Genomic DNA, 26,188 nt, shown 5'->3' on the forward strand with positions numbered 1-26,188 from the left:
CAATAAGCAAATGTCACAAAATGGAGGACGATCATCTGAATTGTTGTAAAATGTTCAGTTTTGTGAAAAAGTGCCCTATATTTTGGATGCAACTCAGAAAGAAGAGTTGAAAAAAAGACTTTATTATGATTGACACAGTACAGTTCAGACACACTAAACATATGTTCTGTAGTATTTTGATTCATCTCTGCATTTACAGTGTTTTAAATTGACTTATATGCTGTGTGTTACAGGATGGATACCCAATCAATGTCCAGTGCATTGATAAAGTGAGTGGAAAATTGTCTGAAGTTTGGTGAGGAATATATCCTGGAAAATGCTAATAAAAGATGCTGTTGAGGGAATTATTATATGAGATCTATTCTGTGTTTCTCTTTGATGACAACAAAGAAGTACTGCAATCAAAGCACTGCAAGTAATTTTTTCTTAGCACTTACAGTATAGTGTGTGATGCATATTCAATTTAGGAAAAATATGAGCAGATGAAGAGTAGTCTGAATTGGGTAATGAGACATTGTCTCATCTCAACCATTGTACTCAGCCAAGCCAACCACAAGCCACTTCCAATACCAGGAGAGCAGCATCAGCTGGTCTGGGAATAGTAGACATGCCACAGCACAACCTCTTTTGCAGCACCTGCCAGCCACAGATTTCTGGTTGCTTGTTCTCCTTGCTCAGGAGATCCCTGCTAGGGAAGTGACTAGCTCTTGTCTCAGACCTTTCCTAAGGTGAGGGAGTAACAAATGCACTCAGCCAGTGACCTCTATGTTGAGCTTCCTCTGCTCCAATGCTTAAACTCATCGATGCTGTATATATATCTTAGTTTTCAAGTTACTCACACTCATAGGGTGAACATGACGGGATTTTGATTCATCTTGTTTCCAGCGCTAGTGTCACTGCAGGCATAAAAACAAGGTGCAAAATTGCACCAAAAGCAAACACTTTGATCACAACATTTTGTCTATCTCATACAAGGATCAATGCTCATTTGCATATTGCATCATTCACATTCAGCCTCATTTACATGCAAATCTGAAGACTGTGCACATCTGATGCTAATGGATAGGCAGTGGTTAGTATTCAAGCTTCAGGCAATATGTCTTAAGATAAATTCTTGATGATTTTTGACGCTTATTAAAAGAAGAGCCAGATCAGAGTAACTTCAATTGAAGTATGTCTACTATTTCATAGTATATTTAAAAGGGACTTAGATGATTTCTTAAACGTTGTTAGCAGTTGTGAAACTGCTTGCTGTCATTTCTCTGATTTTCTGTTTACTTTAAGGAAATTACCAGCTATATTTTTGAATTTATGAAAACCATGGGGATGGCAGCCAGGCTAAATCTTGTTGCCTATATACCATATATGTCACGTCCTTGGTACATTGTGATCTGCACGACGTGCCCTTGTGTCCTTCAGGGGGTCATAACCTCAATATTTTTGTTGACTAGAGTGGGAGTGTGGCATCAGTGTAGCAATAACTTCTGCTCAGGCTAAATCGTGGAAGACTCAGAAGTAGACAAGCAGGCAGATGGCCATTTACCTGACCTCCACAGCACTGTAAACTGTCATAAGAATTCCATATGCATGAGCAGTGACCATTCAATAAAAGTGCACTTCAGCTCTGTCCTGGACGCCTTAATGTAAGGTTCATCCGGAGATCTGTTTGGCTTCCCAATACTTCTTCTTCTCTAAATACTATGCCTTTCCATCTGCACCCCACACATTAAGACTCAGTAGAAATGCTGCCCGGTTTCAGACATTCTATTCTCAATTAATCGCATATCGTTAGACTCAGTAGAATCACCACTTGCTCTCTTTCATTTTTTACTGTATTCCAGCTCCAATTAATGCAACCAAAATTTTAACTTTGCTTATTTTTATATTCATGATTCCTAATGCCACCAAAACGCTTTTAGTTAGAGGTTTTCCTGCCCCTCCATGCCTATATTTTTTTGACCTGCTTGTAAAATCCCTCCTTTATATGCTATTCACGAAGAACTTCTTGATTCTCTTTTGGACTATCATTCGTCACTCTCCTCCTGGACGTTTGCCAGTTTTCTGCATTGGTCTCTCCTTCCATTGTGCTTTGGATACTGCTCTGAGGTGAATATCTGTTCCTTTGAATTTTGCATTAAAAATGCTGTAGAACATAACAATACAGAAATTCTGAATCCTTTCTCATTTAGGACTTCTACTTACCTCGTAAAATCTTCCACCTCTTTGATATTTGAAGCCTGGTATTGCTGCATCCTAGCTCCATATTCTAAACTGTATATATTGCGAATCCGATACCCACCTTATCAAGTAGCTTTATGCCATTGATGCCCTCACAGTCTTAGCTTTTTCCACACCTTGTTGTTGGTCAATGACTTGTCGGTCTCCCGAGTCCTTTGATGATTGGCCTGATATTTACTTATGTAAGGTTCTGAGTCTTTACAGAAGTTAGTCGCTGACCGGCTAAACCAAATCTTATGAATGAAATAAAGGGGAGCTCATTTTGAAAGTTGGAGAAAATACTACACATCTTGAGTCTCATGCCTAATAGAGATGGAAACTGTTGTCTGAATAGTCACTGACATCAAGAATTTTGTGGTAAATGCCAAAAATATGTTTGAAATACTAACAGACAATTAAAACAAAATTAAGCAATTTTTGGAGAAAGGGAAGAAGAGAAGTTTTAAACTTACAAAATACAGCTTATGTAGCGTTAATGCACAGGGTCAATAAGCAAATGTCACAAAATGGAGGACGATCGTCTGACTTGTTGCAAAATGTTCAGTTTTGTGAAAAAGTGCCCTATATTTTGGATGCAACTCAGAAAGAAGAGTTGAAAAAAAGACTTTATTATGATTGACACAGTACGTTTCAGACACACTAAACATATGTTCTGTAGTATTTTGATTCATCTCTGCATTAACAGTGTTTTAAATTGACTTATATGCTGTGTGTTACAGGATGGATACCCAATCAATGTCCAGTGCATTGATAAAGTGAGTGGAAAATTGTCTGAAGTTTGGTGAGGAATATATCCTGGAAAATGCTAATAAAAGATGCTGTTGAGGGAATTATTATATGAGATCTATTCTGTGTTTCTGTTTGATGACAACAAAGAAGTACTGAAATCAAAGCACTGCAAGTAATTTTTTCTTAGCACTTACAGTATAGTGTGTGATGCATATTCAATTTAGGAAAAATATGAGCAGATGAAGAGTAGTCTGAATTGGGTAATGAGACATTGTCTCATCTCAACCATTGTACTCAGCCAAGCCAACCACAAGCCACTTCCAATACCAGGAGAGCAGCATCAGCTGGTCTGGAAATAGTAGACATGCCACCGCACAACCTCTTTTGCAGCACCTGCCAGCCACAGGTTTCTGGTTGCTTGTTCTCCTTGCTCAGGAGATCCCTGCTAGGGAGGTGACTAGCTCTTGTCTCAGACCTTTCCTAAGGTGAGGGAGTAACAAATGCACTCAGCCAGTGACCTCTATGTTGAGCTTCCTCTGCTCCGATGCTCAAACTCATCAATGCAGTATATATATCTTAGTTTTCAAGTTACTCACACTCATAGGGTGAACATGACGGGATTTTGATTCATCTTGTTTGCAGCACTAGTGTCACTGCAGGCATAAAAACAAGATGCAAAATTGCACCAAAAGCAAACACTTTGATCACAACATTTTGTCAATCTCATACAAGGATCAATGCTCATTTGCATATTGCATCATTCACGTACAGCCTCATTTACATGCAAATCTGAAGACTGTGCACATTTGATGCTAATGAATAGGCAGTGGTTAGTATTCAAGCTTCAGGCAATATCTCTTAAGATAAATTCTTAATGATTTTTGACGCTTATTAAAAGAAGAGCCAGATCAGAGTAACTTCAATTGAAGTATGTCTACTATTTGATAGTATATTTAAAAGGGACTTAGATGATTTCTTAAAATTTGTTAGCAGTTGTGAAACTGCTTGCTGTCATTTCTCTGATTTTCTGTTTACTTTAAGGAAATTACCAGCTATATTTTTAAATTTATGAAAACCATGGGGATGGCAGCCAGGCTAAATCTTGTTGCCTATTTACCATATATGTCACGTCCTTGGTACATTGTGATCTGCACCACGTGCCCTTGTGTTCTTCAGGGTCTCATAACCTCAGTATTTTTGTTGACAAGAGTGGGAGTGTGGCATCAGTGTAGCAATAACTTCTGCTCAGGCTAAATCGTGGAAGACTCAGAAGTAGACAAGCAGGCAGATGGCCATTTACCTGACCTCCACAGCACTGTAAACTGTCATAAGAATTCCACATGCATGAGCAGTGACCATTCAATAAAAGTGCACTTCAGCTCTGTCCTGGACGCCTTAATGTAAGGTTCATCCGGAGATCTGTTTGGCTTCCCAATACTTCTTCTTCTCTAAATACTATGCCTTTCCATCTGCACACCACACATTAAGACTCAGTAAAAATGCTGCCCGGTTTCAGACATTCTATTCTCAATTAATCGCATATCGTTAGACTCAGTAGAATCACCACTTGCTCTCTTTCATTTTTTACTGTATTCCAGCTCCAATTAATGTAACCAAAATTTTAACTTTGCTTATATTTATATTCATGATTCCTAATGCCACCAAAACGCTTTTAGTTAGAGGTTTTCCTGCCCCTCCATGCCTATATTTTTTTGACCTGCTTGTAAAATCCCTCCTTTACATGCTATTCACGAAGAACTTCTTGATTCTCTTTTGGACTATCATTCGTCACTCTCCTCCTGGACGTTTGCCAGTTTTCTGCATTGGTCTCTCCTTCCATTGTACTTTGGACACTGCTCTGAGGTGAATATCTGTTCCTTTGAATTTTGCATTAAAAATGCTGTAGAACATAACAATACAGAAATTCTGAATCCTTTCTCATTTAGGACTTCTACTTACCTCGTAAAATCTTCCACCTCTTTGATATTTGAAGCCTGGTATTGCTGCATCCTAACTCCATATTCTAAACTGTATATATTGCGAATCCGATACCCACCTTATCAAGTTGCTTTATGCCATTGATGCCCTCACAGTCTTAGCTTTTTTCACACCTTGTTGTTGGTCAATGACTTGTCGGTCTCCCGAGTCCTTTGATGATTGGCCTGATATTTACTTATGTAAGGTTCTGAGTCTTTACAGAAGTTAGTCGCTGACCGGCTATACCAAACCTTATGAATGAAATAAAGGGGAGCTCATTTTGAAAGTTGGAGAAAATACTACACATCTTGAGTCTCATGCCTAATAGAGATGGAAACTGTTGTCTGAATAGTCACTGACATCAAGAATTTTGTGGTAAATGCCAAAAATATGTTTGAAATACTAACAGACAATTAAAACAAAATTAAGCAATTTTTGGAGAAAGGGAAGAAGAGAAGTTTTAAACTTACAAAATACAGCTTATGTACCGTTAATGCACAGGGTCAATAAGCAAATGTCACAAAATGGAGGACGATCGTCTGAATTGTTGCAAAATGTTCAGTTTTGTGAAAAAGTGCGCTATATTTTGGATGCAACTCAGAAAGAAGAGTTGAAAAAAAGACTTTATTATGATTGACACAGTACGTTTCAGACACACTAAACATATGTTCTGTAGTATTTTGATTCATCTCTGCATTAACAGTATTTTAAATTGACTTATATGCTGTGTGTTACAGGATGGATACCCAATCAATGTCCAGTGCATTGATAAAGTGAGTGGAAAATTGTCTGAAGTTTGGTGAGGAATATATCCTGGAAAATGCTAATAAAAGATGCTGTTGAGGGAATTATTATATGAGATCTATTCTGTGTTTCTGTTTGATGACAACAAAGAAGTACTGAAATCAAAGCACTGCTAGTAATTTTTTCTTAGCACTTACAGTATAGTGTGTGATGCATATTCAATTTAAGAAAAATATGAGCAGATGAAGAGTAGTCTGAATTGGGTAATGAGACATTTTCTCATCTCAACCATTGTACTCAGCCAAGCCAACAACAAGCCACTTCCAATACCAGGAGAGCAGCATCAGCTGGTCTGGAAATAGTAGACATGCCACAGCACAACCTCTTTTGCAGCACCTGCCAGCCACAGGTTTCTGGTTGCTTGTTCTCCTTGCTCAGGAGATCCCTGCTAGGGAAGTGACTAGCTCTTGTCTCAGACCTTTCCTAAGGTGAGGGAGTAACAAATGCACTCAGCCAGTGACCTCTATGTTGAGCTTCCTCTGCTCCAATGCTCAAACTCATCAATGCAGTATATATATCTTAGTTTTCAAGTTACTCACACTCATAGGGTGAACATGACGGGATTTTGATTCATCTTGTTTGCAGCACTAGTGTCACTGCAGGCATGAAAACAAGATGTAAAATTGCACCAAAAGCAAACACTTTGATCACAACATTTTGTCTCTCATACAAGGATCAATGCTCATTTGCATATTGCATCATTCACATTCAGCCTCATTTACATGCAAATCTGAAGAATGTGCACATTTGATGCTAATGAATAGGCAGTGGTTAGTATTCAAGCTTCAGGCAATATCTCTTAAGATAAATTCTTGATGATTTTTGACGCTTATTAAAAGAAGAGCCAGATCAGAGTAACTTCAATTGAAGTATGTCTACTATTTGATAGTATATTTAAAAGGGACTTAGATGATTTCTTAAAATTTGTTAGCAGTTGTGAAACTGCTTGCTGTCATTTCTCTGATTTTCTGTTTACTTTAAGGAAATTACCAGCTATATTTTTGAATTTATGAAAACCATGGGGATGGCAGCCAGGCTAAATCTTGTTGCCTATTTACCATATATGTCACGTCCTTGGTACATTGTGATCTGCACCACGTGCCCTTGTGTTCTTCAGGGGGTCATAACCTCAGTATTTTTATTGACTAGAGTGGGAGTGTGGCATCAGTGTAGCAATAACTTCTGCTCAGGCTAAATCGTGGAAGACTCAGAAGTAGACAAGCAGGCAGATGTCCATTTACCTGACCTGCACAGCACTGTAAACTGTCATAAGAATTCCACATGCATGAGCAGTGACCATTCAATAAAAGTGCACTTCAGCTCTGTCCTGGACGCCTTAATGTAAGGTTCATCCGGAGATCTGTTTGGCTTCCCAATACTTCTTCTTCTCTAAATACTATGCCTTTCCATCTGCACCCCACACATTAAGACTCAGTAGAAATGCTGCCCGGTTTCAGACATTCTATTCTCAATTAATCGCATATCGTTAGACTCAGTAGAATCACCACTTGCTCTCTTTCATTTTTTACTGTATTCCAGCTCCAATTAATGCAACCAAAATTTTAACTTTGCTTATATTTATATTCATGATTCCTAATGCCACCAAAACGCCTTTAGTTAGAGGTTTTCCTGCCCCTCCATGCCTATATTTTTTTGACCTGCTTGTAAAATCCCTCCTTTATATGCTATTCACGAAGAACTTCTTGATTCTCTTTTGGACTATCATTCGTCACTCTCCTCCTGGACGTTTGCCAGTTTTCTGCATTGGTCTCTCCTTCCATTGTGCTTTGGATACTGCTCTGAGGTGAATATCTGTTCCTTTGAATTTTGCATTAAAAATGCTGTAGAACATAACAATACAGAAATTCTGAATCCTTTCTCATTTAGGACTTCTACTTACCTCGTAAAATCTTCCACCTCTTTGATATTTGAAGCCTGGTATTGCTGCATCCTAGCTCCATATTCTAAACTGTATATATTGCGAATCCGATACCCACCTTATCAAGTTGCTTTATGCCATTGATGCCCTCACAGTCTTAGCTTTTTTCACACCTTGTTGTTGGTCAATGACTTGTCGGTCTCCCGGGTCCTTTGATGATTGGCCTGATATTTACTTATGTACGGTTCTGAGTCTTTACAGAAGTTAGTCGCTGACCGGCTATACCAAATCTTATGAATGAAATAAAGGGGAGCTCATTTTGAAAGTTGGAGAAAATACTACACATCTTGAGTCTCATGCCTAATAGAGATGGAAACTGTTGTCTGAATAGTCTCTGACATCAAGAATTTTGTGGTAAATGCCAAAAATATGTTTGAAATACTAACAGACAATTAAAACAAAATTAAGTAATTTTTGGAGAAAGGGAAGAAGAGAAGTTTTAAACTTACAAAATACAGCTTATGTAGCGTTAATGCACAGGGTCAATAAGCAAATGTCACAAAAAGGAGGACGATTGTCTGAATTGTTGCAAAATGTTCAGTTTTGTGAAAAAGTGCCCTATATTTTGGATGCAACTCAGAAAGAAGAGTTGAAAAAAAGACTTTATTATGATTGACACAGTACGTTTCAGACACACTAAACATATGCTCTGTAGTATTTTGATTCATCTCTGCATTAGCAGTGTTTTAAATTGACTTATATGCTGTGTGTTACAGGATGGATACCCAATCAATGTCCAGTGCATTGATAAAGTGAGTGGAAAATTGTCTGAAGTTTGGTGAGGAATATATCCTGGAAAATGCTAATAAAAGATGCTGTTGAGGGAATTAATATATGAGATCTATTCTGTGTTTCTGTTTGATGACAACAAAGAAGTACTGAAATCAAAGCACTGCAAGTAATTTTTTCTTAGCACTTACAGTATAGTTTGTGATGCATATTCAATTTAGGAAAAATATAAGCAGATGAAGAGTAGTCTGAATTGGGTAATGAGACATTGTCTCATCTCAACCATTGTACTCAGCCAAGCCAACCACAAGCCACTTCCAATACCAGGAGAGCAGCATCAGCTGGTCTGGAAATAGTAGACATGCCACAGCACAACGACTTTTCCAGCACCTGCCAGCCACAGGTTTCTGGTTGCTTGTTCTCCTTGCTCAGGAGATCCCTGCTAGGGAAGTGACTAACTCTTGTCTCAGACCTTTCCTAAGGTGAGCGACTAACAAATGCACTCAGCCAGTGACCTCTATGTTGATCTTCCTCTGCTCCAATGCTCAAACTCATCAATGCAGTATATATATCTTAGTTTTCAAGTTACTCACACTCATAGGGTGAGCATGATGGGATTTTGATTCATCTTGTTTGCAGTACTAGTGTCACTGCAGGCATGAAAACAAGATGTAAAATTGCACCAAAAGCAAACACTTTGATCACAACATTTTGTCTATCTCATACAAGGATCAATGCTCATTTGCATATTGCATCATTCACATTCAGCCTCATTTACATGCAAATCTGAAGACTGTGCACATTTGATGCTAATGAATAGGCAGTGGTTAGTATTCAAGCTTCAGGCAATATCTCTTAAGATAAATTCTTGATGATGTTTGACGCTTATTAAAAGAAGAGCCAGATCAGAGTAACTTCAATTGAAGTATGTCTACTATTTGATAGTATATTTAAAAGGGACTTAGATGATTTCTTAAAATTTGTTAGCAGTTGGGAAACTGCTTGCTGTCATTTCTCTGATTTTCTGTTTACTTTAAGGAAATTACCAGCTATATTTTTGAATTTATGAAAACCATGGGGATGGCAGCCAGGCTAAATCTTGTTGCCTATTTACCATATATGTCACGTCCTTGGTACATTGTGATCTGCACCACGTGCCCTTGTGTTCTTCAGGGGGTCATAACCTCAGTATTTTTATTGACTAGAGTGGGAGTGTGGCATCAGTGTAGCAATAACTTCTGCTCAGGCTAAATCGTGAAAGACTCAGAAGTAGACAAGCAGGCAGATGTCCATTTACCTGACCTGCACAGCACTGTAAACTGTCATAAGTATTCCACATGCATGAGCAGTGACCATTCAATAAAAGTGCACTTCAGCTCTGTCCTGGACGCCTTAATGTAAGGTTCATCCGGAGATCTGTTTGGCTTCCCAATACTTCTTCTTCTCTAAATACTATGCCTTTCCATCTGCACCCCACACATTAAGACTCAGTAGAAATGCTGCCCGGTTTCAGACATTCTATTCTCAATTAATCGCATATCGTTAGACTCAGTAGAATCACCACTTGCTCTCTTTCATTTTCTACTGTATTCCAGCTCCAATTAATGCAACCAAAATTTTAACTTTGCTTATATTTATATTCATGATTCCTAATGCCACCAAAACGCCTTTAGTTAGAGGTTTTCCTGCCCCTCCATGCCTATATTTTTTTGACCTGCTTGTAAAATCCCTCCTTTATATGCTATTCACGAAGAACTTCTTGATTTTCTTTTGGACTATCATTCGTCACTCTCCTCCTGGACGTTTGCCAGTTTTCTGCATTGGTCTCTCCTTCCATTGTGCTTTGGATACTGCTCTGAGGTGAATATCTGTTCCTTTGAATTTTGCATTAAAAATGCTGTAGAACATGACAATACAGAAATTCTGAATCCTTTCTCATTTAGGACTTCTACTTACCTCGTAAAATCTTCCACCTCTTTGATATTTGAAGCCTGGTATTGCTGCATCCTAGCTCCATATTCTAAACTGTATATATTGCTAATCCGATACCCACCTTATCAAGTTGATTTATGCCATTGATGCCCTCACAGTCTTAGCTTTTTCCACACTTTGTTGTTGGTCAATGACTTGTCGGTCTCCCGAGTCCTTTGATGATTGGCCTGATATTTACTTATGTACAGTTCTGAGTCTTTACAGAAGTTAGTCGCTGACCGGCTATACCAAATCTTATGAATGAAATAAAGGGGAGCTCATTTTGAAAGTTGGAGAAAATACTACACATCTTGAGTCTCATGCCTAATAGAGATGGAAACTGTTGTCTGAATAGTCACTGACATCAAGAATTTTGTGGTAAATGCCAAAAATATGTTTGAAATACTAACAGACAATTAAAACAAAATTAAGCAATTTTTGGAGAAAGGGAAGAAGAGAAGTTTTAAACTTACAAAATACAGCTTATGTAGCGTTAATGCACAGGGTCAATAAGCAAATGTCACAAAATGGAGGACGATCGTCTGAATTGTTGCAAAATGTTCAGTTTTGTGAAAAAGTGCGCTATATTTTGGATGCAACTCAGAAAGAAGAGTTGAAAAAAAGACTTTATTATGGTTGACACAGTACGTTTCAGACACACTAAACATATGTTCTGTAGTATTTTGATTCATCTCTGCATTAACAGTGTTTTAAATTGACTTATATGCTGTGTGTTACAGGATGGATACCCAATCAATGTCCAGTGCATTGATAAAGTGAGTGGAAAATTGTCTGAAGTTTGGTGAGGAATATATCCTGGAAATTGCTAATAAAAGATGCTGTTGAGGGAATTATTATATGAGATCTATTCTGTGTTTCTGTTTGATGACAACAAAGAAGTACTGAAATCAAAGCACTGCAAGTAATTTTTTCTTAGCACTTACAGTATAGTGTGTGATGCATATTCAATTTAGGAAAAATATGAGCAGATGAAGAGTAGTCTGAATTGGGTAATGAGACATTTTCTCATCTCAACCATTGTACTCAGCCAAGCCAACCACAAGCCACTTCCAATACCAGGAGAGCAGCATCAGCTGGTCTGGAAATAGTAGACATGCCACAGCACAACCTCTTTTGCAGCACCTGCCAGCCACAGGTTTCTGGTTGCTTGTTCTCCTTGCTCAGGAGATCCCTGCTAGGGAGGTGACTAGCTCTTGTCTCAGACCTTTCCTAAGGCGAGGGAGTAACAAATGCACTCAGCCAGTGACCTCTATGTTGAGCTTCCTCTGCTCCAATGCTCAAACTCATCAATGCAGTATATATATCTTAGTTTTCAAGTTACTCACACTCATAGGGTGAACATGACGGGATTTTGATTCATCTTGTTTGCAGCACTAGTGTCACTGCAGGCATAAAAACAAGATGCAACATTGCACCAAAAGCAAACACTTTGATCACAACATTTTGTCTATCTCATACAAGGATCAATGCTCATTTGCATATTGCATCATTCACATTCAGCCTCATTTACATGCAAATCTGAAGACTGTGCACATTTGATGCTAATGAATAGGCAGTGGTTAGTATTCAAGCTTCAGGCAATATCTCTTAAGATAAATTCTTGATGATTTTTGACGCTTATTAAAAGAAGAGCCAGATCAGAGTAACTTCAATTGAAGTATGTCTACTATTTGATAGTATATTTGAAAGGGACTTAGATGATTTCTTAAAATTTGTTAGCAGTTGTGAAACTGCTTGCTGTCATTTCTCTGATTTTCTGTTTACTTTAAGGAAATTACCAGCTATATTTTTGAATTTATGAAAACCATGGGGATGGCAGCCAGGCTAAATCTTGTTGCCTATTTACCATATATGTCACGTCCTTGGTACATTGTGATCTGCACCATGTGCCCTTTTGTTCTTCAGGGGGTCATAACCTCAGTATTTTTGTTGACTAGAGTGGGAGTGTGGCATCAGTGTAGCAATAACTTCTGCTCAGGCTAAATCGTGGAAGACTCAGAAGTAGACAAGCAGGCAGATGGCCATTTACCTGACCTCCACAGCACTGTAAACTGTCATAAGAATTCCACATGCATGAGCAGTGACCATTCAATAAAAGTGCACTTCAGCTCTGTCCTGGACGCCTTAATGTAAGGTTCATCCGGAGATCTGTTTGGCTTCCCAATACTTCTTCTTCTCTAAATACTATGCCTTTCCATCTGCACCCCACACATTAAGACTCAGTAAAAATGCTGCCCGGTTTCAGACATTCTATTCTCAATTAATCGCATATCGTTAGACTCAGTAGAATCACCACTTGCTCTCTTTCATTTTTTACTGTATTCCAGCTCCAATTAATGCAACCAAAATTTTAACTTTGCTTATATTTATATTCATGATTCCTAATGCCACCAAAACGCTTTTAGTTAGAGGTTTTCCTGCCCCTCCATGCCTATATTTTTTTGACCTGCTTGTAAAATCCCTCCTTTATATGCTATTCACGAAGAACTTCTTGATTCTCTTTTGGACTATCATTCGTCACTCTCCTCCTGGACGTTTGCCAGTTTTCTGCATTGGTCTCTCCTTCCATTGTGCTTTGGACACTGCTCTGAGGTGAATATCTGTTCCTTTGAATTTTGCATTAAAAATGCTGTAGAACATAACAATACAGAAATTCTGAATCCTTTCTCATTTAGGACTTCTACTTACCTCGTAAAATCTTCCACCTCTTTGATATTTGAAGCCTGGTATTGCTGCATCCTAACTCCATATTCTAAACTGTATATATTGCGAATCCGATACCCACCTTATCAAGTTGCTTTATGCCATTGATGCCCTCACAGTCTTAGCTTTTTTCACACCTTGTTGTTGGTCAATGACTTGTCGGTCTCCCGAGTCCTTTGATGATTGGCCTGATATTTACTTATGTAAGGTTCTGAGTCTTTACAGAAGTTAGTCGCTGACCGGCTATACCAAATCTTATGAATGAAATAAAGGGGAGCTCATTTTGAAAGTTGGAGAAAATACTACACATCTTGAGTCTCATGCCTAATAGAGATGGAAACTGTTGTCTGAATAGTCACTGACATCAAGAATTTTGTGGTAAATGCCAAAAATATGTTTGAAATACTAACAGACAATTAAAACAAAATTAAGCAATTTTTGGAGAAAGGGAAGAAGAGAAGTTTTAAACTTACAAAATACAGCTTATGTAGCGTTAATGCACAGGGTCAATAAGCAAATGTCACAAAATGGAGGACGATCGTCTGAATTGTTGCAAAATGTTCAGTTTTGTGAAAAAGTGCGCTATATTTTGGATGCAACTCAGAAAGAAGAGTTGAAAAAAAGACTTTATTATGATTGACACAGTACGTTTCAGACACACTAAACATATGTTCTGTAGTATTTTGATTCATCTCTGCATTAACAGTGTTTTAAATTGACTTATATGCTGTGTGTTACAGGATGGATACCCAATCAATGTCCAGTGCATTGATAAAGTGAGTGGAAAATTGTCTGAAGTTTGGTGAGGAATATATCCTGGAAAATGCTAATAAAAGATGCTGTTGAGGGAATTATTATATGAGATCTATTCTGTGTTTCTGTTTGATGACAACAAAGAAGTACTGAAATCAAAGCACTGCAAGTAATTTTTTCTTAGCACTTACAGTATAGTGTGTGATGCATATTCAATTTAGGAAAAATATGAGCAGATGAAGAGTAGTCTGAATTGGGTAATGAGACATTTTCTCATCTCAACCATTGTACTCAGCCAAGCCAACCACAAGCCACTTCCAATACCAGGAGAGCAGCATCAGCTGGTCTGGAAATAGTAGACATGCCACAACACAACCTCTTTTGCAGCACCTGCCAGCCACAGGTTTCTGGTTGCTTATTCTCCTTGCTCAGGAGATCCCTGCTAGGGAGGTGACTAGCTCTATTCTCAGACCTTTCCTAAGGTGAGGGAGTAACAAATGCACTCAGCCAGTGACCTCTATGTTGAGCTTCCTCTGCTCCAATGCTCAAACTCATCAATGCAGTATATATATCTTAGTTTTCAAGTTACTCACACTCATAGGGTGAACATGACGGGATTTTGATTCATCTTGTTTGCAGCACTAGTCTCACTGCAGGCATAAAAACAAGATGCAAAATTGCACCAAAAGCAAACACTTTGATCACAACATTTTGTCTATCTCATACAAGGATCAATGCTCATTTGCATATTGCATCATTCACATTCAGCCTCATTTACATGCAAATCTGAAGACTGTGCACATTTGATGCTAATGAATAGGCAGTGGTTAGTATTCAAGCTTCAGGCAATATCTCTTAAGATAAATTCTTGATGATTTTTGACGCTTATTAAAAGAAGAGCCAGATCAGAGTAACTTCAATTGAAGTATGTCTACTATTTGATAGTATATTTGAAAGGGACTTAGATGATTTCTTAAAATTTGTTAGCAGTTGTGAAACTGCTTGCTGTCATTTCTCTGATTTTCTGTTTACTTTAAGGAAATTACCAGCTATATTTTTGAATTTATGAAAACCATGGGGATGGCAGCCAGGCTAAATCTTGTTGCCTATTTACCATATATGTCACGTCCTTGGTACATTGTGATCTGCACCACGTGCCCTTGTGTTCTTCAGGGGGTCATAACCTCAGTATTTTTATTGACTAGAGTGGGAGTGTGGCATCAGTGTAGCAATAACTTCTGCTCAGGCTAAATCGTGGAAGACTCAGAAGTAGACAAGCAGGCAGATGGCCATTTACCTGACCTCCACAGCACTGTAAACTGTCATAAGAATTCCACATGCATGAGCAGTGACCATTCAATAAAAGTGCACTTCAGCTCTGTCCTGGACGCCTTAATGTAAGGTTCATCCGGAGATCTGTTTGGCTTCCCAATACTTCTTCTTCTCTAAATACTATGCCTTTCCATCTGCACCCCACACATTAAGACTCAGTAAAAATGCTGCCCGGTTTCAGACATTCTATTCTCAATTAATCGCATATCGTTAGACTCAGTAGAATCACCACTTGCTCTCTTTCATTTTTTACTGTATTCCAGCTCCAATTAATGCAACCAAAATTTTAACTTTGCTTATATTTATATTCATGATTCCTAATGCCACCAAAACGCTTTTAGTTAGAGGTTTTCCTGCCCCTCCATGCCTATATTTTTTTGACCTGCTTGTAAAATCCCTCCTTTATATGCTATTCACGAAGAACTTCTTGATTCTCTTTTGGACTATCATTCATCACTCTCCTCCTGGACGTTTGCCAGTTTTCTGCATTGGTCTCTCCTTCCATTGTGCTTTGGACACTGCTCTGAGGTGAATATCTGTTCCTTTGAATTTTGCATTAAAAATGCTGTAGAACATACCAATACAGAAATTCTGAATCCTTTCTCATTTAGGACTTCTACTTACCTCGTAAAATCTTCCACCTCTTTGATATTTGAAGCCTGGTATTGCTGCATCCTAACTCCATATTCTAAACTGTATATATTGCGAATCCGATACCCACCTTATCAAGTTGCTTTATGCCATTGATGCCCTCACAGTCTTAGCTTTTTTCACACCTTGTTGTTGGTCAATGACTTGTCGGTCTCCCGAGTCCTTTGATGATTGGCCTGATATTTACTTATGTAAGGTTCTGAGTCTTTACAGAAGTTAGTCGCTGACTGGCTATACCAAATCTTATGAATGAAATAAAGGGGAGCTCATTTTGAAAGTTGGAGAAAATACTACACATCTTGAGTCTCATGCCTAATAGAGATGGAAACTGTTGTCTGAATAGTCACTGACATCAAGAATTTCGTGGTAAATGCCAAAAATATGTTTGAAATACTAACAGACAATTAAAACAAAATTAAGCAATTTTTGGAGAAAGGGAAGAAGAGAAGTTTTAAACTTACAAAATACAGCTTATGTAGCGTTAATGCACAGGGTCAATAAGCAAATGTCAAAAAATGGAGGACGATCGTCTGAATTGTTGCAAAATGTTCAGTTTTGTGAAAAAGTGCGCTATATTTTGGATGCAACTCAGAAAGAAGAGTGGAAAAAAAGACTTTATTATGGTTGACACAGTACGTTTCAGACACACTAAACATATGTTCTGTAGTATTTTGATTCATCTCTGCATTAACAGTGTTTTAAATTGACTTATATGCTGTGTGTTACAGGATGGATACCCAATCAATGTCCAGTGCATTGATAAAGTGAGTGGAAAATTGTCTGAAGTTTGGTGAGGAATATATCCTGGAAATTGCTAATAAAAGATGCTGTTGAGGGAATTATTATATGAGATCTATTCTGTGTTTCTGTTTGATGACAACAAAGAAGTACTGAAATCAAAGCACTGCAAGTAATTTTTTCTTAGCACTTACAGTATAGTGTGTGATGCATATTCAATTTAGGAAAAATATGAGCAGATGAAGAGTAGTCTGAATTGGGTAATGAGACATTTTCTCATCTCAACCATTGTACTCAGCCAAGCCAACCACAAGCCACTTCCAATACCAGGAGAGCAGCATCAGCTGGTCTGGAAATAGCAGACATGCCACAGCACAACCTCTTTTGCAGCACCTGCCAGCCACAGGTTTCTGGTTGCTTGTTCTCCTTGCTCAGGAGATCCCTGCTAGGGAGGTGACTAGCTCTTGTCTCAGACCTTTCCTAAGGTGAGGGAGTAACAAATGCACTCAGCCAGTGACCTCTATGTTGAGCTTCCTCTGCTCCAATGCTCAAACTCATCAATGCAGTATATATATCTTAGTTTTCAAGTTACTCACACTCATAGGGTGAACATGACGGGATTTTGATTCATCTTGTTTGCAGCACTAGTGTCACTGCAGGCATAAAAACAAGATGCAACATTGCACCAAAAGCAAACACTTTGATCACAACATTTTGTCTATCTCATACAAGGATCAATGCTCATTTGCATATTGCATCATTCACATTCAGCCTCATTTACATGCAAATCTGAAGACTGTGCACATTTGATGCTAATGAATAGGCAGTGGTTAGTATTCAAGCTTCAGGCAATATCTCTTAAGATAAATTCTTGATGATTTTTGACGCTTATTAAAAGAAGAGCCAGATCAGAGTAACTTCAATTGAAGTATGTCTACTATTTGATAGTATATTTGAAAGGGACTTAGATGATTTCTTAAAATTTGTTAGCAGTTGTGAAACTGCTTGCTGTCATTTCTCTGATTTTCTGTTTACTTTAAGGAAATTACCAGCTATATTTTTGAATTTATGAAAACCATGGGGATGGCAGCCAGGCTAAATCTTGTTGCCTATTTACCATATATGTCACGTCCTTGGTACATTGTGATCTGCACAACGTGCCCTTTTGTTCTTCAGGGGGTCATAACCTCAGTATTTTTGTTGACTAGAGTGGGAGTGTGGCATCAGTGTAGCAATAACTTCTGCTCAGGCTAAATCGTGGAAGACTCAGAAGTAGACAAGCAGGCAGATGGCCATTTACCAGACCTCCACAGCACTGTAAACTGTCATAAGAATTCCACATGCATGAGCAGTGACCATTCAATAAAAGTGCACTTCAGCTCTGTCCTGGACGCCTTAATGTAAGGTTCATCCGGAGATCTGTTTGGCTTCCCAATACTTCTTCTTCTCTAAATACTATGCCTTTCCATCTGCACCCCACACATTAAGACTCAGTAAAAATGCTGCCCGGTTTCAGACATTCTATTCTCAATTAATCGCATATCGTTAGACTCAGTAGAATCACCACTTGCTCTCTTTCATTTTTTACTGTATTCCAGCTCCAATTAATGCAACCAAAATTTTAACTTTGCTTATATTTATATTCATGATTCCTAATGCCACCAAAACGCTTTTAGTTAGAGGTTTTCCTGCCCCTCCATGCCTATATTTTTTTGACCTGCTTGTAAAATCCCTCCTTTATATGCTATTCACGAAGAACTTCTTGATTCTCTTTTGGACTATCATTCGTCACTCTCCTCCTGGACGTTTGCCAGTTTTCTGCATTGGTCTCTCCTTCCATTGTGCTTTGGACACTGCTCTGAGGTGAATATCTGTTCCTTTGAATTTTGCATTAAAAATGCTGTAGAACATAACAATACAGAAATTCTGAATCCTTTTTCATTTAGGACTTCTACTTACCTCGTAAAATCTTCCACCTCTTTGATATTTGAAGCCTGGTATTGCTGCATCCTAACTCCATATTCTAAACTGTATATATTGCGAATCCGATACCCACTTTATCAAGTTGCTTTATGCCATTGATGCCCTCACAGTCTTAGCTTTTTTCACACCTTGTTGTTGGTCAATGACTTGTCGGTCTCCCGAGTCCTTTGATGATTGGCCTGATATTTACTTATGTAAGGTTCTGAGTCTTTACAGAAGTTAGTCGCTGACCGGCTATACCAAATCTTATGAATGAAATAAAGGGGAGCTCATTTTGAAAGTTGGAGAAAATACTACACATCTTGAGTCTCATGCCTAATAGAGATGGAAACTGTTGTCTGAATAGTCACTGACATCAAGAATTTTGTGGTAAATGCCAAAAATATGTTTGAAATACTAACAGACAATTAAAACAAAATTAAGCAATTTTTGGAGAAAGGGAAGAAGAGAAGTTTTAAACTTACAAAATACAGCTTATGTAGCGTTAATGCACAGGGTCAATAAGCAAATGTCACAAAATGGAGGACGATCGTCTGAATTGTTGCAAAATGTTCAGTTTTGTGAAAAAGTGCGCTATATTTTGGATGCAACTCAGAAAGAAGAGTTGAAAAAAAGACTTTATTATGATTGACACAGTACGTTTCAGACACACTAAACATATGTTCTGTAGTATTTTGATTCATCTCTGCATTAACAGTGTTTTAAATTGACTTATATGCTGTGTGTTACAGGATGGATACCCAATCAATGTCCAGTGCATTGATAAAGTGAGTGGAAAATTGTCTGAAGTTTGGTGAGGAATATATCCTGGAAAATGCTAATAAAAGATGCTGTTGAGGGAATTATTATATGAGATCTATTCTGTGTTTCTGTTTGATGACAACAAAGAAGTACTGAAATCAAAGCACTGCAAGTAATTTTTTCTTAGCACTTACAGTATAGTGTGTGATGCATATTCAATTTAGGAAAAATATGAGCAGATGAAGAGTAGTCTGAATTGGGTAATGAGACATTTTCTCATCTCAACCATTGTACTCAGCCAAGCCAACCACAAGCCACTTCCAATACCAGGAGAGCAGCATCAGCTGGTCTGGAAATAGTAGACATGCCACAACACAACCTCTTTTGCAGCACCTGCCAGCCACAGGTTTCTGGTTGCTTATTCTCCTTGCTCAGGAGATCCCTGCTAGGGAGGTGACTAGCTCTTGTCTCAGACCTTTCCTAAGGTGAGGGAGTAACAAATGCACTCAGCCAGTGACCTCTATGTTGAGCTTCCTCTGCTCCAATGCTCAAACTCATCAATGCAGTATATATATCTTAGTTTTCAAGTTACTCACACTCATAGGGTGAACATGACGGGATTTTGATTCATCTTGTTTGCAGCACTAGTCTCACTGCAGGCATAAAAACAAGATGCAAAATTGCACCAAAAGCAAACACTTTGATCACAACATTTTGTCTATCTTATACAAGGATCAATGCTCATTTGCATATTGCATCATTCACATTCAGCCTCATTTACATGCAAATCTGAAGACTGTGCACATTTGATGCTAATGAATAGGCAGTGGTTAGTATTCAAGCTTCAGGCAATATCTCTTAAGATAAATTCTTGATGATTTTTGACGCTTATTAAAAGAAGAGCCAGATCAGAGTAACTTCAATTGAAGTATGTCTACTATTTGATAGTATATTTGAAAGGGACTTAGATGATTTCTTAAAATTTGTTAGCAGTTGTGAAACTGCTTGCTGTCATTTCTCTGATTTTCTGTTTACTTTAAGGAAATTACCAGCTATATTTTTGAATTTATGAAAACCATGGGGATGGCAGCCAGGCTAAATCTTGTTGCCTATTTACCATATATGTCACGTCCTTGGTACATTGTGATCTGCACCACGTGCCCTTGTGTTCTTCAGGGGGTCATAACCTCAGTATTTTTATTGACTAGAGTGGGAGTGTGGCATCAGTGTAGCAATAACTTCTGCTCAGGCTAAATCGTGGAAGACTCAGAAGTAGACAAGCAGGCAGATGGCCATTTACCTGACCTCCACAGCACTGTAAACTGTCATAAGAATTCCACATGCATGAGCAGTGACCATTCAATAAAAGTGCACTTCAGCTCTGTCCTGGACGCCTTAATGTAAGGTTCATCCGGAGATCTGTTTGGCTTCCCAATACTTCTTCTTCTCTAAATACTATGCCTTTCCATCTGCACCCCACACATTAAGACTCAGTAAAAATGCTGCCCGGTTTCAGACATTCTATTCTCAATTAATCGCATATCGTTAGACTCAGTAGAATCACCACTTGCTCTCTTTCATTTTTTACTGTATTCCAGCTCCAATTAATGCAACCAAAATTTTAACTTTGCTTATATTTATATTCATGATTCCTAATGCCACCAAAACGCTTTTAGTTAGAGGTTTTCCTGCCCCTCCATGCCTATATTTTTTTGACCTGCTTGTAAAATCCCTCCTTTATATGCTATTCACGAAGAACTTCTTGATTCTCTTTTGGACTATCATTCGTCACTCTCCTCCTGGACGTTTGCCAGTTTTCTGCATTGGTCTCTCCTTCCATTGTGCTTTGGACACTGCTCTGAGGTGAATATCTGTTCCTTTGAATTTTGCATTAAAAATGCTGTAGAACATAACAATACAGAAATTCTGAATCCTTTCTCATTTAGGACTTCTACTTACCTCGTAAAATCTTCCACCTCTTTGATATTTGAAGCCTGGTATTGCTGCATCCTAACTCCATATTCTAAACTGTATATATTGCGAATCCGATACCCACCTTATCAAGTTGCTTTATGCCATTGATGCCCTCACAGTCTTAGCTTTTTTCACACCTTGTTGTTGGTCAATGACTTGTCGGTCTCCCGAGTCCTTTGATGATTGGCCTGATATTTACTTATGTAAGGTTCTGAGTCTTTACAGAAGTTAGTCGCTGACCGGCTATACCAAATCTTATGAATGAAATAAAGGGGAGCTCATTTTGAAAGTTGGAGAAAATACTACACATCTTGAGTCTCATGCCTAATAGAGATGGAAACTGTTGTCTGAATAGTCACTGACATCAAGAATTTTGTGGTAAATGCCAAAAATATGTTTGAAATACTAACAGACAATTAAAACAAAATTAAGCAATTTTTGGAGAAAGGGAAGAAGAGAAGTTTTAAACTTACAAAATACAGCTTATGTAGCGTTAATGCACAGGGTCAATAAGCAAATGTCACAAAATGGAGGACGATCGTCTGAATTGTTGCAAAATGTTCAGTTTTGTGAAAAAGTGCGCTATATTTTGGATGCAACTCAGAAAGAAGAGTTGAAAAAAAGACTTTATTATGATTGACACAGTACGTTTCAGACACACTAAACATATGTTCTGTAGTATTTTGATTCATCTCTGCATTAACAGTGTTTTAAATTGACTTATATGCTGTGTGTTACAGGATGGATACCCAATCAATGTCCAGTGCATTGATAAAGTGAGTGGAAAATTGTCTGAAGTTTGGTGAGGAATATATCCTGGAAAATGCTAATAAAAGATGCTGTTGAGGGAATTATTATATGAGATCTATTCTGTGTTTCTGTTTGATGACAACAAAGAAGTACTGAAATCAAAGCACTGCAAGTAATTTTTTCTTAGCACTTACAGTATAGTGTGTGATGCATATTCAATTTAGGAAAAATATGAGCAGATGAAGAGTAGTCTGAATTGGGTAATGAGACATTTTCTCATCTCAACCATTGTACTCAGCCAAGCCAACCACAAGCCACTTCCAATACCAGGAGAGCAGCATCAGCTGGTCTGGAAATAGTAGACATGCCACAACACAACCTCTTTTGCAGCACCTGCCAGCCACAGGTTTCTGGTTGCTTATTCTCCTTGCTCAGGAGATCCCTGCTAGGGAGGTGACTAGCTCTTGTCTCAGACCTTTCCTAAGGTGAGGGAGTAACAAATGCACTCAGCCAGTGACCTCTATGTTGAGCTTCCTCTGCTCCGATGCTCAAACTCATCAATGCAGTATATATATCTTAGTTTTCAAGTTACTCACACTCATAGGGTGAACATGACGGGATTTTGATTCATCTTGTTTGCAGCACTAGTGTCACTGCAGGCATAAAAACAAGATGCAAAATTGCACCAAAAGCAAACACTTTGATCACAACATTTTGTCAATCTCATACAAGGATCAATGCTCATTTGCATATTGCATCATTCACGTACAGCCTCATTTACATGCAAATCTGAAGACTGTGCACATTTGATGCTAATGGATAGGCAGTGGTTAGTATTCAAGCTTCAGGCAATATGTCTTAAGATAAATTCTTGATGATTTTTGACGCTTATTAAAAGAAGAGCCAGATCAGAGTAACTTCAATTGAAGTATGTCTACTATTTCATAGTATATTTAAAAGGGACTTAGATGATTTCTTAAACGTTGTTAGCAGTTGTGAAACTGCTTGCTGTCATTTCTCTGATTTTCTGTTTACTTTAAGGAAATTACCAGCTATATTTTTGAATTTATGAAAACCATGGGGATGGCAGCCAGGCTAAATCTTGTTGCCTATTTACCATATATGTCACGTCCTTGGTACATTGTGATCTGCACGACGTGCCCTTGTGTCCTTCAGGGGGTCATAACCTCAATATTTTTGTTGACTAGAGTGGGAGTGTGGCATCAGTGTAGCAATAACTTCTGCTCAGGCTAAATCGTGGAAGACTCAGAAGTAGACAAGCAGGCAGATGGCCATTTACCTGACCTCCACAGCACTGTAAACTGTCATAAGAATTCCATATGCATGAGCAGTGACCATTCAATAAAAGTGCACTTCAGCTCTGTCCTGGACGCCTTAATGTAAGGTTCATCCGGAGATCTGTTTGGCTTCCCAATACTCCTTCTTCTCTAAATACTATGCCTTTCCATCTGCACCCCACACATTAAGACTCAGTAGAAATGCTGCCCGGTTTCAGACATTCTATTCTCAATTAATCGCATATCGTTAGACTCAGTAGAATCACCACTTGCTCTCTTTCATTTTTTACTGTATTCCAGCTCCAATTAATGCAACCAAAATTTTAACTTTGCTTATTTTTATATTCATGATTTCTAATGCCACCAAAACGCTTTTAGTTAGAGGTTTTCCTGCCCCTCCATGCCTATATTTTTTTGACCTGCTTGTAAAATCCCTCCTTTATATGCTATTCACGAAGAACTTCTTGATTCTCTTTTAGACTATAATTCGTCACTCTCCTCCTGGACGTTTGCCAGTTTTCTGCATTGGTCTCTCCTTCCATTGTGCTTTGGATACTGCTCTGAGGTGAATATCTGTTCCTTTGAATTTTGCATTAAAAATGCTGTAGAACATAACAATACAGAAATTCTGAATCCTTTCTCATTTAGGACTTCTACTTACCTCGTAAAATCTTCCACCTCTTTGATATTTGAAGCCTGGTATTGCTGCATCCTAGCTCCATATTCTAAACTGTATATATTGCGAATCCGATACCCACCTTATCAAGTAGCTTTATGCCATTGATGCCCTCACAGTCTTAGCTTTTTCCACACCTTGTTGTTGGTCAATGACTTGTCCGTCTCCCGAGTCCTTTGATGATTGGCCTGATATTTACTTATGTAAGGTTCTGAGTCTTTACAGAAGTTAGTCGCTGACCGGCTATACCAAATCTTATGAATGAAATAAAGGGGAGCTCATTTTGAAAGTTGGAGAAAATACTACACATCTTGAGTCTCATGCCTAATAGAGATGGAAACTGTTGTCTGAATAGTCACTGACATCAAGAATTTTGTGGTAAATGCCAAAAATATGTTTGAAATACTAACAGACAATTAAAACAAAATTAAGCAATTTTTGGAGAAAGGGAAGAAGAGAAGTTTTAAACTTACAAAATACAGCTTATGTAGCGTTAATGCACAGGGTCAATAAGCAAATGTCACAAAATGGAGGACGATCGTCTGAATTGTTGCAAAATGTTCAGATTTGTGAAAAAGTGCCCTATATTTTGGATGCAACTCAGAAAGAAGAGTTGAAAAAAAGACTTTATTATGATTGACACAGTACGTTTCAGACACACTAAACATATGTTCTGTAGTATTTTGATTCATCTCTGCATTAACAGTGTTTTAAATTGACTTATATGCTGTGTGTTACAGGATGGATACCCAATCAATGTCCAGTGCATTGATAAAGTGAGTGGAAAATTGTCTGAAGTTTGGTGAGGAATATATCCTGGAAAATGCTAATAAAAGATGCTGTTGAGGGAATTATTATATGAGATCTATTCTGTGTTTCTGTTTGATGACAACAAAGAAGTACTGAAATCAAAGCACTGCAAGTAATTTTTTCTTAGCACTTACAGTATAGTGTGTGATGCATATTCAATTTAGGAAAAATATGAGCAGATGAAGAGTAGTCTGAATTGGGTAATGAGACATTGTCTCATCTCAACCATTGTACTCAGCCAAGCCAACCACAAGCCACTTCCAATACCAGGAGAGCAGCATCAGCTGGTCTGGAAATAGTAGACATGCCACCGCACAACCTCTTTTGCAGCACCTGCCAGCCACAGGTTTCTGGTTGCTTGTTCTCCTTGCTCAGGAGATCCCTGCTAGGGAGGTGACTAGCTCTTGTCTCAGACCTTTCCTAAGGTGAGGGAGTAACAAATGCACTCAGCCAGTGACCTCTATGTTGAGCTTCCTCCGCTCCGATGCTCAAACTCATCAATGCAGTATATATATCTTAGTTTTCAAGTTACTCACACTCATAGGGTGAACATGACGGGATTTTGATTCATCTTGTTTGCAGCACTAGTGTCACTGCAGGCATAAAAACAAGATGCAAAATTGCACCAAAAGCAAACACTTTGATCACAACATTTTGTCAATCTCATACAAGGATCAATGCTCATTTGCATATTGCATCATTCACGTACAGCCTCATTTACATGCAAATCTGAAGACTGTGCACATTTGATGCTAATGAATAGGCAGTGGTTAGTATTCAAGCTTCAGGCAATATCTCTTAAGATAAATTCTTAATGATTTTTGACGCTTATTAAAAGAAGAGCCAGATCAGAGTAACTTCAATTGAAGTATGTCTACTATTTGATAGTATATTTAAAAGGGACGTAGATGATTTCTTAAAATTTGTTAGCAGTTGTGAAACTGCTTGCTGTCATTTCTCTGATTTTCTGTTTACTTTAAGGAAATTACCAGCTATATTTTTAAATTTATGAAAACCATGGGGATGGCAGCCAGGCTAAATCTTGTTGCCTATTTACCATATATGTCACGTCCTTGGTACATTGTGATCTGCACCACGTGCCCTTGTGTTCTTCAGGGTCTCATAACCTCAGTATTTTTGTTGACAAGAGTGGGAGTGTGGCATCAGTGTAGCAATAACTTCTGCTCAGGCTAAATCGTGGAAGACTCAGAAGTAGACAAGCAGGCAGATGGCCATTTACCTGACCCCCACAGCACTGTAAACTGTCATAAGAATTCCACATGCATGAGCAGTGACCATTCAATAAAAGTGCACTTCAGCTCTGTCCTGGACGCCTTAATGTAAGGTTCATCCGGAGATCTGTTTGGCTTC

General features: G+C 38.3%; 10 non-coding genes across 10 annotated transcripts; all 10 read right to left on the minus strand.

Annotated features, from left to right (window-relative positions):
- Window positions 1-477: 477 nt before the first annotated feature.
- Window positions 478-784, minus strand: LOC146811457 (Nuclear RNase P). Its single transcript, XR_014967181.1, has one exon.
- A 2,417-nt stretch (window positions 785-3,201) lies between these two features.
- Window positions 3,202-3,508, minus strand: LOC146811458 (Nuclear RNase P). The gene has a single exon (XR_014967202.1).
- A 2,417-nt stretch (window positions 3,509-5,925) lies between these two features.
- Window positions 5,926-6,232, minus strand: LOC146811459 (Nuclear RNase P). Its single transcript, XR_014967234.1, has one exon.
- Window positions 6,233-8,647: 2,415 nt separating this feature from the next.
- On the minus strand, window positions 8,648-8,954 carry LOC146811460 (Nuclear RNase P). The gene has a single exon (XR_014967290.1).
- Window positions 8,955-11,371: 2,417 nt separating this feature from the next.
- On the minus strand, window positions 11,372-11,678 carry LOC146811461 (Nuclear RNase P). The gene has a single exon (XR_014967231.1).
- A 2,417-nt stretch (window positions 11,679-14,095) lies between these two features.
- Window positions 14,096-14,402, minus strand: LOC146811462 (Nuclear RNase P). The gene has a single exon (XR_014967246.1).
- Window positions 14,403-16,819: 2,417 nt separating this feature from the next.
- On the minus strand, window positions 16,820-17,126 carry LOC146811463 (Nuclear RNase P). Its single transcript, XR_014967218.1, has one exon.
- A 2,417-nt stretch (window positions 17,127-19,543) lies between these two features.
- Window positions 19,544-19,850, minus strand: LOC146811464 (Nuclear RNase P). The gene has a single exon (XR_014967237.1).
- A 2,417-nt stretch (window positions 19,851-22,267) lies between these two features.
- Window positions 22,268-22,574, minus strand: LOC146811465 (Nuclear RNase P). The gene has a single exon (XR_014967238.1).
- Window positions 22,575-24,991: 2,417 nt separating this feature from the next.
- LOC146811466 (Nuclear RNase P) lies at window positions 24,992-25,298 on the minus strand. The gene has a single exon (XR_014967213.1).
- Between the last annotated feature and the right edge of the window lie 890 nt (window positions 25,299-26,188).

This window comes from Triturus cristatus, chromosome 7 (assembly GCF_964204655.1).
Source record: "Triturus cristatus chromosome 7, aTriCri1.1, whole genome shotgun sequence".
In the NCBI taxonomy this organism is placed as follows: domain Eukaryota; kingdom Metazoa; phylum Chordata; class Amphibia; order Caudata; family Salamandridae; genus Triturus; species Triturus cristatus.